This window comes from Poeciliopsis prolifica, unplaced genomic scaffold (genome assembly GCF_027474105.1).
Source record: "Poeciliopsis prolifica strain line A6 unplaced genomic scaffold, Auburn_PproV2 SCAFFOLD200, whole genome shotgun sequence".
Lineage (NCBI taxonomy): Eukaryota > Metazoa > Chordata > Actinopteri > Cyprinodontiformes > Poeciliidae > Poeciliopsis > Poeciliopsis prolifica.
This window is the reverse complement of record NW_026562575.1, coordinates 117,804-134,687: the sequence shown is the minus strand read 5'-3', so window position 1 is coordinate 134,687 and position 16,884 is coordinate 117,804. Positions and strand designations below refer to the sequence as shown.

The following is a 16,884-nucleotide window of genomic DNA, read 5'->3' as shown; positions in this document are numbered from 1 at the left end:
AGTAAAAGTTTCTCATTTGTAAATTTATTTCTTAAGAATATGTGACACTTAAACAGACCTTACTGAGACTACTCATATTTAAGTTTTAGCTTTCCCTAGAGTTGAAAGTTATTTTTTCTCTCTTTCTTTCTTTATTTTTTTAACACTGCACAACTACGCTCCGACATGGTAAATTATTTTGTTACCTTTATCATTATCCACTACTTTGTCTCTAACTTATATGCTGTATGTTTCTCAGCCCAAATGATGCTTTTTTCCTCCATCCATCATTTTACACACTTGAGTGTGTTCAGTAACAAAATATAGTTGTTGAATTTTCCATTACTGAAGCTTATAAATGATCAATGTAAACTTTCAGTCTGTATTCAGATAGTGAATACAATTCCTATTATTTAGATTGGATGTTTTAATGCATGCACTTGGATTTCTATCGATTTATTGAATAATAGTCTGCGTAAACATTTATCAACTGAATGGCCATTCAGGTTTCATATAATTTTTTTAGTTTGGTTTTTGTTGCACAACTTCAAATATATGCTGGCTATCAACCAACCATTCAATCAGTGATTTTTTTTCTTTTTTTTAAAATAACCCCTCTCACATCTTCTGACAACTAGCCCCAAGTTATAATAACATTAACTAAGTTTTGCTAATGGTGCACTTTACCTAAAAACAAATATTAAAAAAAAAATAAAACATACTCACTACACAGCCCCTTCTCCCAGAGCTGGTCACAACATGGTGATTGTTTTTTTTTTTACCGTTAAAATTATCTACAGCTTTTGTTCCTTGCTTCTCATGATGCTATCTGTTCACTAATGTTCACTAATGTTCACTAATGTTCACCTCTTGTAAATGATAAGCTTATTAACGAACAATATGAACCATCAGCATGCGTTAAAGAAGATCATATCAGTCAGATGAAGTAAAAATATCATGATACTCAAAGCAATCAAAAATATATTGATCTGAAAGGTAATTTCTCCTTTTCAGGGAGCTTAGACTGAATGAAAGGAATTATTGAAATATACGACAAATATTTAATTTGCAGAATTCCGATAATAGAACTTCAACTATGAATTGAAAGATTACATTGTATTTATTGACTGAAGATCACTTAATAAATCAACTGTTAATTAGTCATCATACTATGTAAATGACTAACAAAATTTGAACAAACAAGAAACTTGACTACCTCAAGGGATTTCTCACATTGGAGAATCAACTGTCTGATTTCTTTGCCCACTAAATTTAACCTTACCAAAGCTCTACAGTAAAGCAAACGGGTACTTAGTTTGAAGCCTGAATCAGATGCCTTCAGCCTTCTGCTGAACCTGGACTTTGGCCGCTCTCAGTGTAAAATAAAACATCAGACTTTTTAAAAAAAAAAAAAAAAGTCCAAGTGAACATCACTTAATTATCATCAACTAGTTGTTTATACTCATCTTAAACCATTGGCAGGAATCTTTGGAAAAAACACAAACAATAAAAAAAAAAAGCTTTATCAGTTAATCTATTTAAATTGAGTCCACGCAACAACAAAAATAAAATAAAAAGTGAACTATCTGAAAGTAGTGAGGATGTTGTGTGCTAAATGTTTAACGTTTTAACATGCCCAGCAGACACCACACCATTTCTGCTCAAGCAAACCACAAGGTTTTGAACAGGACAACTATGTCCCAAAAAAAAAAAAAAAAAATGAGACCGTGTATCTTTATTGTATGTAGCAAATATATTGCTGCTGGTGCTGCTGCTGCTGTAGGTAGAAAATAAAAGAAGTTTTTGCAGAGGAATAATATTCTGGATGAGTTTAAGAATATTCTTTGCCAAAATTACACAGTGTAACTACACTTGTATTTTATATGTTGCAGTAACTGAATCTTTTGAGGCAATTGGTTTGCATAAATTTAAGTAAATCCAACCTATTTTCCTGCTCTACATACTTAGCTAGCAATTTGCCAGTTAGCTTCCCAGTCTGAATTTCTGTGCAATGTCTTTATTCAGTGAACTCTTCTATCCTGTACTCCAATTCTATTCCTGAACTCCGATATTCTACATCCATTTTGTGAATGTTTTGCTTGCTTGCTTGTTGATCTTCAGCATGCTCTGAAGGCAGTATCGAGTTTCTCTTACTTTAAACCGCCCAACTTGCACCTGATTGGCACTTTAGCCTTTTGATTCCCTCCCAGTGAGGCGGTGCTTCACAAAGCAAATTGATTGTCAATCTGTTGCTCTCTGCCTGGTGGTTGTTTCAGAAGATGAGGAAACATGGTGACTGAGGTTTACAGCCAACTAGCCAGATTATGCAGCTTTTTTTTTTTACTAGATAGCGGTCCTAAAAAACTACATACCTTTAAAATATGAACAAATACGTACAATTCCTTAATTATTTGATTCATGGGTGATACAAGTTTGGTCATTTGGAATGCAACTCAAGGACTGTGGCTCTTAATGTAAGTATTTCTGCTACTGGACAAGAAACAAGGTTAAAAGATGACAGTTTGTATTTACTGAGAGCAAGACTATGTCTAGTTATCAGGACAGACTGAGACCTGTAAAAAAAACTGTTGGATCCATATGACACAATTATGATCTTAATATGACAGAGGAGGGAACCGGTTATCTGCTCCAACAATGTATTAGCCTTCAAGGAAATCATTTTGGATGCATAGAGCAGAAATATCTCAACATCAGATTATTATTATTGTTTTTACTCTTATATCAGTGATTTAAAAACATTTTTTAAATTTTGATATCATGCAGTACCATGCAGTACCATGTGGTCGACCGCAAAGTTGTGCGTGAATGTAAAAGTCAATTATTTTAGTCACCCAAAGAAAATTGTAATGTGTTTATTATGAGTAGGATTAACCGAGCTGAAGGGAAAACAAAGAAAAAAGGAGAAATAAATATTCAGCGATACAGAATTGACTCAGCAAATATGAACCTAGGAAATTATTGAAACCTTCAAGAATTTTATGTGGCATAAGATATTTAAGAAAAATAATTCTAATTCTTTATTTGGTTGTTATCTCTAAAATACGTTTTTATGTTGAACCCCAGACATCTAACCTCTTTCCCACAGTTTTTCATTTTGCTCCACTATACTTATAGTCAATGTTTTAAAAAAATAAAAAACCCAGTACAGAGTTTTGAAGCGATGGAGGAAATTTACGTCAATATGGAACCTGTTGAACAAAGTGCATCTCATCCCACAGGTAAGAACAAAGTTACAGAGAAATATAGTATGTATTTAATTTAATTACATTTTGCTAAGGCTCAGGTTTCTGTTCAGGTTTCTGTTCAGGTAGCAGCAGCTCCAAAGAGAGGCTCTGCCTCGGTGTGGCCGTATCTTTGGAATCCTGAACGTTTTCCTTTTGACCAAACTCATCGCCCTCAGTGTACACAGTGAGTCTTGTTATAGTCATCTTAAAGATGTAAAAATGAGTACATTTTATGTTTCTGTTATAAAAAAAAAAAAATGTCATTGATTCCTTTCTGAAATCGAACTGATGAATTAGCAAGGGTATAAAAAAGAATAAAGCTTGATGACTCAAAGTGATGCAGAGAGCTGAAACATTACGCGATGTTACATGAGTTTGAATTATTTTCAGCAATGCTTGCATTTGCAGCATTTAGGGTAGAATGTCTCCTCTTTCTTTTTTTCAAACGATTTTCTGTTCAGCGTTACCTCAGTTTAAATTCTACAGCAGATTTTACACCTGATTGGCACTTTTGCCAAAATCATGAAATTATTTTGTAAGTCTTAAGTGAAAATACGATGCAACTTGTTTTTGCAAACACGTTTGTTGATTTTATTTATTTATTTTGTTTCCAGCTCATGACATGACAGCAGATTTTTCTGACATCAGCAACATTCTGACTGAGCAGAACAGCAACAAGTTTCCCTCCGTGAACGCTAACTTCACTGATAACTTCACTGAAACGGATCCTCCACGAGCTGAAAAGACTTTAAGGTTTGTCAAAACTTTAAAAAACTTTTCCCTTTTGAATTGTAGAGTATAACTACGTAATAACTTTCCTTTCTGGTCTAAACAAATATAATATAATATATCTAAATGAAGACTTTTATTAAAATTTATTAAGTACTCTATCATTTGTGTGCGCTAAAAACAACAATGTAAAAGAAATAAAACTTTGATTTTTTTTTTCTCCTTACGGGGAGATTTTGGTCCTAAGGAACAGCAGAGATCAGTTGTTGCTATTATTCCAGGGGCTGCAGAAGAAGAGAAGAGCAGATCCAGTACTGATCGACGTTTAGATGTTGTGTTCAGAATGATACTATTAACTAACAACAAATAATGTAGCTTATTAGCACGTTGTTGCATAAAAGCCTAAAGATAAAATGTACACTTTCAGCCGTTGTGATTTATAAAGCAACAATTTTACCGGTTGGACTCTGTGTTTTTTTTCTTTCTTTCTTGTTAAAACTCTGACATGATAAACAAACGTCGGACAGAGGATGGTTTTTGTGCGAAGGATCTGTTTAGCATGATAAGTTCTGATTGTGTCTTAATGTGACTTTTACTGCCTGACTTTATGGAACTCCAGTTGTGTCCAGTAACAGCGGGTCAAGCTCTATCTTGGTAAAATTATATTTCTACATGTCCAATTATTTACTATCATTTGTAATAAAGTGATGCCGACACCATGGAATCAACAGTGAGGAGCTTGTTCTAGTCATCTTAAAGATGGAAAGAGTCAATGTTGTGCTGATTCTGAGTATCTGAATGATTAACCGAATGATTTTTATTCATTTCAAAAGTTCAGTCGGTGAGGTTATTAATTTTGTGGTGTTCCTACTCTATGAAAGAAACAAAGAAGAAAGGTAGCAATCGTACATGTTGGTTCCACAGGCTTAGGGTTAGGGTTAGTGTGACTCATATCTTTTGCTTCGTAAATAAAAATTAAGATCGTAATTTTTGACAACAGCTTCTTAATATTGCAAGGGATGACCTTTGCCAGCTCAGACACCAGGCAATGGTATATGGGAAAATGCACAGTAAATTTTGTAACGTGTAAATTTTGATGTTACAGAGAAAAACATCAATCTCTGCTTTCATCAACCCCTAAAACATTGCTCATCATTTCTCTTCAGTTGTACAAATTGTAACCTTTCTTAATTTAATTCAGTTGATTTTAAAATGCAAATTTTACAATAGGTAATCTAAAGACAGTTTACAAAAAAATAAAAAAATAATAATTTTCCATTCTACTTATCAAACAGCGCAGCAATTTAAATGTATTATTTAAGTCAGAAAAAAACAAACATAAAAGTTAAGTAATCGGAGTTTTAAAAAAAATTGCAGATTGCATCATGTCATTGACTTGTCATTGACTTGACTTGTTTATATGCTTCTTCCTCTTCAAATTACTGTTATCCTATCATGACCGATTTTATCCATATTTTCAGGGAAAGCCTGTGGAACCAACATGTACGATTGCTACCTTTCTTCTTTGTTTCTTTCATAGAGTAGGAACACCACAAAATTAATAACCTCACCGACTGAACTTTGAAATGAATAAAAAGTCATTCGGTTAATCATTCAGATACTCAGAATCAGCACAACATTGACTCTTTCCATCTTTAAGATGACTAGAACAAGCTCCTCACTGTTGATTCCATGGTGTCGGCATCACTTTATTACAAATGATAGTAAATAATTGGACATGTAGAAATATAATTTTACCAAGATAGAGCTTGACCCGCTGTTACTGGACACAACTGGAGTTCCATAAAGTCAGGCAGTAAAAGTCACATTAAGACACAATCAGAACTTATCATGCTAAACAGATCCTTCGCACAAAAACCATCCTCTGTCCGACGTTTGTTTATCATGTCAGAGTTTTAACAAGAAAGAAAGAAAAAAACACAGAGTCCAACCGGTAAAATTGTTGCTTTATAAATCACAACGGCTGAAAGTGTACATTTTATCTTTAGGCTTTTATGCAACAACGTGCTAATAAGCTACATTATTTGTTGTTAGTTAATAGTATCATTCTGAACACAACATCTAAACGTCGATCAGTACTGGATCTGCTCTTCTCTTCTTCTGCAGCCCCTGGAATAATAGCAACAACTGATCTCTGCTGTTCCTTAGGACCAAAATCTCCCCGTAAGGAGAAAAAAAAATCAAAGTTTTATTTCTTTTACATTGTTGTTTTTAGCGCACACAATGATAGAGTACTTAATAAATTTTAATAAAAGTCTTCATTTAGATATATTATATTATATTTGTTTAGACCAGAAAGGAAAGTTATTACGTAGTTATACTCTACAATTCAAAAGGGAAAAGTTTTTTAAAGTTTGACAAACCTTAAAGTCTTTTCAGCTCGTGGAGGATCCGTTTCAGTGAAGTTAGCAGTGAAGTTAGCAGTGAAGTTAGCAGTGAAGTTAGCGTTCACGGAGGGAAACTTGTTGCTGTTCTGCTCAGTCAGAATGTTGCTGATGTCAGAAAAATCTGCTGTCATGTCATGAGCTGGAAACAAAATAAATAAATAAAATCAACAAACGTGTTTGCAAAAAACAAGTTGCATCGTATTTTCACTTAAGACTTACAAAATAATTTCATGATTTTGGCAAAAGTGCCAATCAGGTGTAAAATCTGCTGTAGAATTTAAACTGAGGTAACGCTGAACAGAAAATCGTTTGAAAAAAAAGAAAGAGGAGACATTCTACCCTAAATGCTGCAAATGCAAGCATTGCTGAAAATAATTCACTCATGTAACATCGCGTAATGTTTCAGCTCTCTGCATCACTTTGAGTCATCAAGCTTTATTCTTTTTTATACCCTTGCTAATTCATCAGTTCGATTTCAGAAAGGAATCAATGACATTTTTTTTTTTTATAACAGAAACATAAAATGTACTCATTTTTACATCTTTAAGATGACTATAACAAGACTCACTGTGTACACTGAGGGCGATGAGTTCGGTCAAAAGGAAAACGTTCAGGATTCCCAAAGATACGGCCACACCGAGGCAGAGCCTCTCTTTGGAGCTGCTGCTACCTGAACAGAAACCTGAACAGAAACCTGAGCCTTAGCAAAATGTAATTAAATTAAATACATACTATATTTCTCTGTAACTTTGTTCTTACCTGTGGGATGAGATGCACTTTGTTCAACAGGTTCCATATTGACGTAAATTTCCTCCATCGCTTCAAAACTCTGTACTGGGTTTTTTATTTTTTTAAAACATTGACTATAAGTATAGTGGAGCAAAATGAAAAACTGTGGGAAAGAGGTTAGATGTCTGGGGTTCAACATAAAAACGTATTTTAGAGATAACAACCAAATAAAGAAATTCATGAGTATGGAATCAGAATTATTTTTCTTAAATATCTTATGCCACATAAAATTCTTGAAGGTTTCAATAATTTCCTAGGTTCATATTTGCTGAGTCAATTCTGTATCGCTGAATATTTATTTCTCCTTTTTTCTTTGTTTTCCCTTCAGCTCGGTTAATCCTACTCATAATAAACACATTACAATTTTCTTTGGGTGACTAAAATAATTGACTTTTACATTCACGCACAACTTTGCGGTCGACCACATGGTACTGCATGGTACTGCATGATATCAAAAATTTAAAAAATGTTTTAAATCACTGATATAAGAGTAAAAACAATAATAATAATCTGATGTTGAGATATTTCTGCTCTATGCATCCAAAATGATTTCCTTGAAGGCTAATACATTGTTGGAGCAGATAACCGGTTCCCTCCTCTGTCATATTAAGATCATAATTGTGTCATATGGATCCAACAGTTTTTTTTACAGGTCTCAGTCTGTCCTGATAACTAGACATAGTCTTGCTCTCAGTAAATACAACTGTCATCTTTAACCTTGTTTCTTGTCCAGTAGCAGAAATACTTACATTAAGAAGCCACAGTCCTTGAGTTGCATTCCAAATGACCAAACTTGTATCACCCATGAATCAAATAATTAAGGAATTGTACGTATTTGTTCATATTTTAAAGGTATGTAGTTTTTTAGGACCGCTATCTAGTAAAAAAAAAAGCTGCATAATCTGGCTAGTTGGCTGTAAACCTCAGTCACCATGTTTCCTCATCTTCTGAAACAACCACCAGGCAGAGAGCAACAGATTGACAATCAATTTGCTTTGTGAAGCACCGCCTCACTGGGAGGGAATCAAAAGGCTAAAGTGCCAATCAGGTGCAAGTTGGGCGGTTTAAAGTAAGAGAAACTCGATACTGCCTTCAGAGCATGCTGAAGATCAACAAGCAAGCAAGCAAAACATTCACAAAATGGATGTAGAATATCGGAGTTCAGGAATAGAATTGGAGTACAGGATAGAAGAGTTCACTGAATAAAGACATTGCACAGAAATTCAGACTGGGAAGCTAACTGGCAAATTGCTAGCTAAGTATGTAGAGCAGGAAAATAGGTTGGATTTACTTAAATTTATGCAAACCAATTGCCTCAAAAGATTCAGTTACTGCAACATATAAAATACAAGTGTAGTTACACTGTGTAATTTTGGCAAAGAATATTCTTAAACTCATCCAGAATATTATTCTCTGCAAAAAAACTTCTTTTATTTTCTACCTACAGCAGCAGCAGCACCAGCAGCAATATATTTGCTACATACAATAAAGATACACGGTCTCATTTTTTTTTTTTTTTTGGGACATAGTTGTCCTGTTCAAAACCTTGTGGTTTGCTTGAGCAGAAATGGTGTGGTGTCTGCTGGGCATGTTAAAACGTTAAACATTTAGCACACAACATCCTCACTACTTTCAGATAGTTCACTTTTTATTTTATTTTTGTTGTTGCGTGGACTCAATTTAAATAGATTAACTGATAAAGCTTTTTTTTTTTATTGTTTGTGTGTTTTATCCAAAGATTCCTGCCAATGGTTTAAGATGAGTATAAACAACTAGTTGATGATAATTAAGTGATGTTCACTTGGACTTTTTTTTTTTTTTTTTAAAAGTTTGATTTTTTATTTTACACTGAGAGCGGCCAAAGTCCAGGTTCAGCAGAAGGCTGAAGGCATCTGATTCAGGCTTCAAACTAAGTACCCGTTTGCTTTACTGTAGAGCTTTGGTAAGGTTAAATTTAGTGGGCTAAAGAAAATCAGACAGTTGATTCTCCAATGTGAGAAATCCCTTGAGGTAGTCAAGTTTCTTGTTTGTTCAAATTTTGTTAGTCATTTACATAGTATGATGACTAATTAACAGTTGATTTATTAAGTGATCTTCAGTTAATAAATACAATGTAATCTTTCAATTCATAGTTGAAGTTCTATTATCGGAATTCTGCAAATTAAATATTTTGTCGTATATTTCAATAATTCCTTTCATTCAGTCTAAGCTCCCTGAAAAGGAGAAATTACCTTTCAGATCAATATATTTTTGATTGCTTTGAGTATCATGATATTTTTACTTCATCTGACTGATATGATCTTCTTTAACGCATGCTGATGGTTCATATTGTTCGTTAATAAGCTTATCATTTACAAGAGGTGAACATTAGTGAACATTAGTGAACATTAGTGAACAGATAGCATCATGAGAAGCAAGGAACAAAAGCTGTAGATAATTTTAACGGTAAAAAAAAAACAATCACCATGTTGTGACCAGCTCTGGGAGAAGGGGCTGTGTAGTGAGTATGTTTTATTTTTTTAATATTTGTTTTTAGGTAAAGTGCACCATTAGCAAAACTTAGTTAATGTTATTATAACTTGGGGCTAGTTGTCAGAAGATGTGAGAGGGGTTATTTTAAAAAAAGAAAAAAAATCACTGATTGAATGGTTGGTTGATAGCCAGCATATATTTGAAGTTGTGCAACAAAAACCAAACTAAAAAAATTATATGAAACCTGAATGGCCATTCAGTTTGATAAATATTTACGCAGACTATTATTCAATAAATCGATAGAAATCCAAGTGCATGCATTGAAACATCCAATAAATAATAGGAATTGTATTCACTATCTGAATACAGACTGAAAGTTTACATTGATCATTTATAAGCTTCAGTAATGGAAATTCAACAACTATATTTTGTTACTGAACACACTCAAGTGTGTAAAATGATGGATGGAGGAAAAAAGCATCATTTGGGCTGAGAAACATACAGCATATAAGTTAGAGACAAAAGTAGTGGATAATGATAAAGGTAACAAAATAATTTACCATGTCGGAGCGTAGTTGTGCAGTGTTAAAAAAATAAAGAAAGAAAGAGAGAAAAAATAACTTTCAACTCTAGGGAAAGCTAAACTTAAATATGAGTAGTCTCAGTAAGGTCTGTTTAAGTGTCACATATTCTTAAGAAATAAATTTACAAATGAGAAACTTTTACTGACATGTTTCACACTAGCGAGTGTTACAGAGAAAAATGTATGAGTTTCAAATGTGTTTATACCGGCGTTTACTATTTTGGAGAAAGCATGAAGCTCTGGGAAGATCAGTGTTGATTCAGCAGCAGGAAAAAAAATTGAACGAAAGTAGCATTTACAATGATGCGAGGATAAATTTTGGAAAATTCTGGACAAATTCTTTAACCAAGGAAAGTTAAAAGTCTAATTTGAATAACCTCCCGTTGGCCTGCTTACAAACAGTCACATATTCTTAAGAAGTACATGTACAAATGAGAAACATTTACTGAAATGTATCACACTAGTGAGTGTTACAGAAAAATCTATGAGTTTCAAATGTGTTTAAAGCGTGTGTCGCTCACAGATAACTGAAGGTAATCACTCTTTAGACAAAGAGCGATAAACTGAGAAAAAAAAAACAAAAACCAGATGTCGCTCTGGTTTGCCCCCCTCATGAACCAGCGGGGTTCATGAGGGTCTTGCTCTGAATTCCCCCGAGGTGGCTAATTTGTCATTCTGTCTGCATCCAGCAAAGTTCGCACCTACTTGCAAGCAAGCAAGCCTCTGCATATCGCAGCTCGGACCTCCAATTCTATGCCTGGCTGAATAAAGACACAGAATCAGAAGCAACATCTCCATTCCAAATCTATTTCAACTTCACTACATAATTATATACTTTTTTTTTTTTTACTTGGTTAAATAATTGTTGTTGTTGTTGGGTGCTGTATTACTCTTAAAAAGAAAGTCAGATATACGACATTTTCTGAATTCAGCAGAGAGAAAACAGAAAAAACCTAACACAGAGACCATATGGATTTCACAGGCCGTACCCTATATTTGATCAACCCCCCACAGCTCAGACCACAGTTGTACGCCAGTCGCAGAATCAGAAGCAACATCTCCATTCCAAATCTAATTAAAACTTCAGTAGACATAGTATATAATTATATACATTTTTCTTGATTAATAACTGTTGTTGTATTGGTATTACTCTTTAAAAAGATAAAAATCAATAGGAGGAGGAGGAGGAGGAGGAGGGGAAGGAGAAGGGGGGGGAGGGGGGGGGGGGGGGAATTAGGTCAAAGGGGACCTGTCAAAATGGGACTTGACGAGAACCTGTCCCTAATGTCTCTCTCCCAGTGATGCTCGTGTAGTTGAGAAATCAACTGATCCCTTAATTTCTTAGGCACCACCACTCGTAATCCCCACAGTAGACAATCATCTTCAACAGTGAGCTCAAAACGTCTCTGAAAATATGGCTTCAGCAACTCATCCTGTACATGTTAGGCCAGCCAGTTAACACCAGCTGTTTCACCACCTTTAACACAGGATCTTTGTCTGTTTCTTTTGCAACCTCCTTTGCAGTGATAGGTAGCTCGTCAAGATAAGATACTTTGTAAATAGGGTTTGACACCACATCCACATTTGGTTTCATCGGTAACCTTGATAAAGCATCCGCATTACTGTGTTGCTCAGATCTTTTGTACTGAATCTCATATTTGTAGGCAGCTAGAATTAGAGCCCACCTTTGCAATCTAGCAGCAGCTAGTGTTGGTACACCTGTTTTTGGTCCCAAGATTTTAGCAATGGTTTGTGGTCTGTTACCAAAATGAATTTCCTTCCATAAAGATAGTCATGGAACTTCATAACACCAAACACTAAACCAAGTGCTTCTTTTTCAATTTGTGAGTAGTTTTGTTCAGTCTTAGTTAGCATTCGTGATGCAAATGCAATCGGTCTTTTGCTTCCATCTTTCATTTGGTGACTGATTACAGCACCAACTCCATAAGGAGATGCATCGCATGCTAAAATAAGTGGTAACTCTGCATCAAAATGTACCAAGATTTTGTCAGATTGAAGAGCCTTCTTGGCATTCTCAAAAGCATTCTGACAACTTTCTGACCAACTCCAGTCTGCATCTTTGTGTAGCAGTGCTGACATTGGCTGGATCAGAGTCGATAAGTTTGGTATAAACTTCCCATAGTAGTTTAACAGAGCCAAGAATGACCTAAGTTCAGTTACATTTCTTGGAACTGGAGCCTTCTGAATAGCGGTTGTCTTTTCCTTCATAGGATGAATTCCAGTAGCATCAATGACATGTCCTAAATATGAAACACTGTCTTGCATGAATTCACATTTTTCTCTCCTTACCCTAAGGTTGTAGCTTTGGAGCCTCTTAAGGACCTCCTTTAAGTTACTCAGGTGGCTTTCTGCATCTTTACCAGTTATCAAAATATCATCAAGATAGCAGATAACACCATCCATGCCCTGAAGTACTTGATCCATTATTTTCTGGAAAATTGCAGGAGCACTTGCAACACCGTAGGGCAACCTGTTGTATTGATACAGCCCTTTGTGAGTGTTGATGGTCAGGTAGCACCTAGAGCTGTCCTCCAACTGGACTTGCTGGTAAGCCTGCGATAAGTCTAGTTTGGTAAATTTCTGACCTCCTGCTAATTTTGCAAATAGATCTTGCGTTTTTGGAAGTGGATATTGATCCACGTTTAACCATGGATTGATGGTGACTTTATAGTCTCCACATAGTCTCACACTGTCATCCTTTTTAGGTATGCACACTATTGGAGCAGCCCACTCACTGTAATTAGTGGGTGAAATAACTCCTTCTGCCTCCAATTTTGTCAGTTCCTTTTCAACAGCTCCTCTTAATGCATATGGAACATTTCTTGGTTTGTGGAACTTTGGCGTTGCTTCTGGAACAACATGTAACTTGGCTTTAATACCTTTCAACTTGCCTAGCTCAGGGTTGAACACTGATCCATACTGAGCGCAAATGTCTTCCACTGTTACTGGAGCCACTCTGTTCACCTGTGACCAGTCTAGCTTCAACTGGCTAATCCAGTCTCTACCCATCAAAGCAGGGCCTCTTCCTTTTACTACTAACAGTTCTAGTTTCTTAGTGGTCTCTTGACATTTCACTTTTGCCACAAATTTACCCATCAACTGTAATGACTCTTGACTGTACGTTTTAAGTACACAATTTGCTGAACTAAGTTTGACTGATTTAAATCTGCGCCTATACAGATTTTCAGATATCACTGACACTGCGGCACCAGTGTCTAGTTCCATCTTCACTCTTGAACCATTTACACTGACATACACATAGTAAGGCTTTACAATGTCATCATTACCTGTGTTCATTTCAAACAGACCAAAATCTGGACTGTCCAATGTCAGATCTGGAACAGTGTCAGAGTTCGGTGCAGCTTCCGTCTTGCACTGAACCACATTACTGGCTGCTCTGTCTTCTCTGACTTGATGTGACAGGAATTGGTTGTCCTCGGGATCTCTTTTTAACCCATGCTGGTTGCCTGGATCTGCATCCTGGGGCGCATCTTCAGGGGGGCTATGCAGACTGTGGACATCCTGCTGTTGAACGCAGACATCATGGCGCTGCTTGAGAGCGCTGGGTTGCCTCTTAAAATCCAGATGCATGGTTCCTTTGGTCGTACTCGAACAACCTTCTTTACGCGTGCAACAGGCTTTTGCGATGTGTCCCTTTTTCTTACACTCGTGGCACTCACTTTCTTTAAACCTGCAGTCATTCGGGTTATGATTTTTTCCACCGCAGCGATAACAGGGCTTACCGGCCACTGTATTTTTCTCAGCTTCACGGTATTTTGGTTTCACTCTTTTGTCCACTACATGAGCCTTGAAAGCTTTCTGTGCAAATTGCTGTGCACTGTCCTTGGTTACCTCAAAGGATAGCGCCATCTCTACAGCCAGCGGCAGCGTCAAGTCTTTGGTGTGCGCGGTGCTGAGTAGACGGTCTCTCAGCTCGCTGCTCTTTACCCCACAGACAAATCTGTCACGCAGAGCTTCCTCTAAGAAAGTCCCGAATTTACATGTAGCTGCTACTTTTCGTAAACTAACCACGTACTCACTGATTGTTTCATTGTTTTTTGGTTTCTTCCGTGAAACTTGCACCTTTCTGCAATAAAGTTAGTCTTCGGTACGTAGTGCTTCTGCAGCAAACCCACCAGCTCCTCGTAGCTTTTCTCTGACGGTTTATCCGGAGCACACAGGTCCATCAGCAAGCTGTGGGATCTTTTTCCCACCACCGTGAGAAATACCGACTTAGTTTTCTCATCTTTAGTGTCCAAGTCGTTTGCCGCAAAATACTGCTCGAGACGCTCGCGGTAGTTGTCAAAACTTTCCTCACTTTCCTCGAAGTGAAATCTTCTGGCTTTCCAAACGCCATCTTTGTAGCTCTGGTTCGGCGGTCCTTTCACTCACCCAAACGGTCGGCTTTTTAACGGTCCCGTTTTGCCTCTATGGAGCCGCAGCTTCTGCGCACTCTGTGCCTTCCAGCTTGAACAATCCCATCCTCGTCGCCAAAATTCTGTTGTGTATGGAACACTAGTTCAAAATAAATGATGTCCAAGCAGACGACTGGAACAAGCACATAGCAACATTTTATTTCCAAACGGGAACTCACTTCTTCTTCTGTAGTTACAGGTTCTCTAACCAGACTCTCAAAAACCACGAGAGCGCCACCTACAGAGTTTCATTAATTTCTGTGTCTGGAACACCACAAGTTTGAAACAGAAACCACATTCCCTCTAAACAAAAAAAGAACAATTGTTTAAATAAGACATTAGAGAAGGCAGAAAATGTGAGATAATTAACACCTTATTGTATCTGATTCTCATTAGAAAATAAATAATAAACCTGCTGATTAACAGAAAATCTTCCATAGGATCCTAGAAATACAGAAAAACAGGAAATAGTTCAGAGAGAAAAAAACTCAAAGAAAACATTCAGGATCATATGTGTCACCTACCTTCCACCAAACTACCGGTGTTGGAGAAATTGTGATATTGTTAATCAAATATTTGTTATTCTCATTGCTTTATTATGTGTCTTTCTTTTATGCTTTCATTTTAGTTAATCTCATTATATAATTAAGATTATTTCTGTATTGTTGATTAACTCTGATTCCTTTCTCCGAAGGCCTCACTGATAGAGAGCAGAGACGAAATGGCTTCCAGACCAGACGATGATCTCTGCTGTCCGGTCTGTCTGGACATATTCAAGGATCCTGTTCTTCTGTCATGCAGCCACAGCTTCTGTACGGAGTGTGTGCAGAAATCCTGGAGAGAGAAACCAGGAAGAGAGTGTCCAGTTTGTAAAAGGAGATCATTCATCAAAAATCCACCACGTAATCTGGCTCTGAAGAATCTGTGTGAGACTTTCTTACAGCGGAGACAGAAGAGAGCTTCAGAGGATCTCTGCAGTCTGCACTCTGAGAAACGCAAACTCTTCTGTCTGGACCATCAGCAGCCAGTGTGTGTCGTCTACAGAGACTCAGAAAACTACACCAGTCACAGATTCAGACCCATTGATGAAGCTGCTCAGCAACACAAGAAGAAGCTTCAGGAAACTCTGGAGCCTTTAAAGGAGAAGCTGGAGCTCAGGAAGAAAGTTCAGGAGGAGTTTGATCAGACAGCAGAACACCTGAAGGTCCAGGCCCGACACACAGAGAGGCAGATTAGGGAGCAGTTTAAGCAGCTTCATCAGTTTCTAGCAGAGGAAGAGGAGACCAGGCTGGCTGCACTGAGGGAGGAAGAGGAGCAGAAGAGAGGGATGATGAAGGAGAAGATGGAGGCTCTGAGCAGAGAGATAGCAGCTCTTTCAGACACAGTCAGAGCCACAGAGGAGGAGCTGAGAGCTGAAGACGTCTCATTCCTGCACAACTACAAGGCTGCAGTGGAAAGAGTCCAGCGCTGCCCCCTGCTGGAGGATCCACAGCTGCCCTCAGGAGCTCTGATAGACCAGGCCAAACATCTGGGCAACCTGGCCTTCAACATCTGGAGCAACATGGAGACAGTGGTGACCTACACTCCTCTGGTTCTGGATCCAAACACGGCTGGTTCAGAACTCCGTCTGTCTAAAGATCTGACCAGTTTGACTTTCAGAGAGGAACAGCAGCTTCCTGATAATCCAGAGAGATTTGATAAAGCCTGCTGTTCTGTTCTGAGTTCTGAGGGTTTTAACTCAGGGAACCACAGCTGGGATGTTGATGTTGGAGACACTAAAGCCTGGAGCCTTGGTGTGATAGAAGAGTCTGTTGAGAGGAAGGGAAGAATAGAGTCTGGATGGATGTTTTTATGGTTATATAAAGGTACATACTATGCATATTCCATCAGCTCCTTTCCATCGTCTCTCCATCCAGAAGAATCTCCAGAGGATCAGAGTGAATCTGGACTGGGACAGAGGAAAGCTGTCCTTCTCTGATCTGGATACTAACACACACATACTCACCTTCAAATACACCTTCACTGATAAGATGTTTCCACTCTTCACCACTACTAACACCTTAAAGATTGAACCGATGAAGATCTCAGTGAACAAGCAGCAGCTCTGATGATCCAAATCAAAACTTATTGATCAGATGATTGATTGGTTTTATGATTGATTATATGGTTTTCTGGTTTGGTGAATTTCTTATTGTCATTTTTAAACTCTGTTTTTAATCAGGAAATGAAAGATGATCTGATCA

The 16,884-nt window shown here is 37.1% G+C and overlaps 1 protein-coding gene, 1 long non-coding RNA gene and 2 pseudogenes across 3 annotated transcripts in view; 1 reads left to right on the top strand and 3 right to left on the bottom strand.

Annotated features, from left to right (window-relative positions):
• The window catches only part of LOC129356842 (nuclear factor 7, brain-like), a 15,681-nt gene extending 13,247 nt beyond the window's left edge, over positions 1-2,434 (bottom strand). The window contains exon 1 of the mRNA XM_055026390.1: positions 2,134-2,434. The gene's annotated coding sequence lies outside the window, so the exon portion shown is untranslated. The remainder of the gene's footprint in view (positions 1-2,133) is intronic.
• Positions 1-14,583, bottom strand: part of LOC129356845 (uncharacterized protein K02A2.6-like) — a 16,398-nt pseudogene extending 1,815 nt beyond the window's left edge.
• The window catches only part of LOC129356843 (nuclear factor 7, brain-like), a 19,924-nt pseudogene extending 3,040 nt beyond the window's left edge, over positions 1-16,884 (top strand).
• Positions 6,406-8,966, bottom strand: LOC129356844 (uncharacterized). 2 transcript variants are annotated; one of them, XR_008605461.1, is made up of 4 exons: positions 7,900-8,966; positions 7,121-7,195; positions 6,930-7,043; positions 6,406-6,500 (listed from the first exon to the last, which is right to left on the bottom strand). It is a non-coding gene; the product is annotated as an uncharacterized LOC129356844 (long non-coding RNA). The 2 variants fall into 2 exon arrangements; XR_008605460.1 differs by lacking the exon at positions 7,900-8,966 and having other exon boundaries at positions 7,121-7,219.